This window comes from Mandrillus leucophaeus, unplaced genomic scaffold, assembly GCF_000951045.1.
Source record: "Mandrillus leucophaeus isolate KB7577 unplaced genomic scaffold, Mleu.le_1.0 Scaffold811, whole genome shotgun sequence".
NCBI lineage: Eukaryota > Metazoa > Chordata > Mammalia > Primates > Cercopithecidae > Mandrillus > Mandrillus leucophaeus.
In genome coordinates, this window is record NW_012108820.1 from 369646 (window position 1) to 370548 (window position 903).

Sequence of the window (903 nt, forward strand, 5' to 3'; positions counted from 1 at the left end):
AAAGGTGTTTTGTTTCATTTTGTTTTATTTGAGATAGAGTGTCGTTCTGTCACCCAGGCTGGAGTGCAACGGCATGATCTCGGCTCACTGCAACCTCCACCTCCTGGGTTCAAGAGATTCTCCTGCCTCAGCCTCCCCAGTAGCTGGGATTACAGGCATTTGCCACCATGCCCGGCTACTTTTTGTGTTTTTAGTAGAGATGGGGTTTCACCATGTTGGCCCGGCTGGCCTCGAATTCCTGACCTTAAGTGATCCACCCGCCTCAGCCTCCCAAAGTGCTGGGATTACAGGTGTGAGCCACGGAGCCCAGCCGGTCCAAAAGTCTTTTACTGAAGATCAATTCTCCCCTGCCCGCCCCCACCGAGAAGGTACAAAATGAACGTGTAATTGAGATGGCAGCTCCATTGGGCATTCCAATTCACCCAGTCACTTATTCCCACAGAGGTGAGCGGAACAGGCATTAGGTTTTATTAGTCATGTTGTATTTGTAACCAGATGTGTCCTCAGCAGCTTATTTGAAGGCCACTGATTCTTCGATTGCGTGTAGAGAAGCATGGCTGTCGTTCACCGACTGTCCATATCTGAGCATATTCAGCTACCATGGAAACTACAAAGGAAGGAAAAATATATTTACTCCAAAACTCATTTACTGGGATTTTTAAGTGCCCTTTCTTCCACAGAGCCCCAGAGTAGTGCTAATGTGATGGGGGCTGCTGTGTTTTCCAGCACGAGCTCCCATCCTCTGAGGGTCCTGAGAAGGATAGTGGATTCTGTCTCTTATACACATCTAGATGTGTATAAGAGACAGAATCCTACCTGGATAGTGCTTTTCTGGGGGATTTTTCAGCACAAGTCTAAATTTCACAAAGCACCTTCAAAAACTGGGCCACGCAGTATCACAGG

The 903-nt window shown here is 47.7% G+C and overlaps 1 protein-coding gene and 1 pseudogene across 4 annotated transcripts in view; both read right to left on the reverse strand.

Annotated features, from left to right (window-relative positions):
* Nucleotides 1-903, reverse strand: part of HMGB1 (high mobility group box 1) — a 170622-nt gene that overhangs the window by 76137 nt on the left and 93582 nt on the right. The window lies entirely within an intron of this gene.
* LOC105530338 overlaps nucleotides 659-903 on the reverse strand; it is a 5988-nt pseudogene continuing 5743 nt past the window's right edge.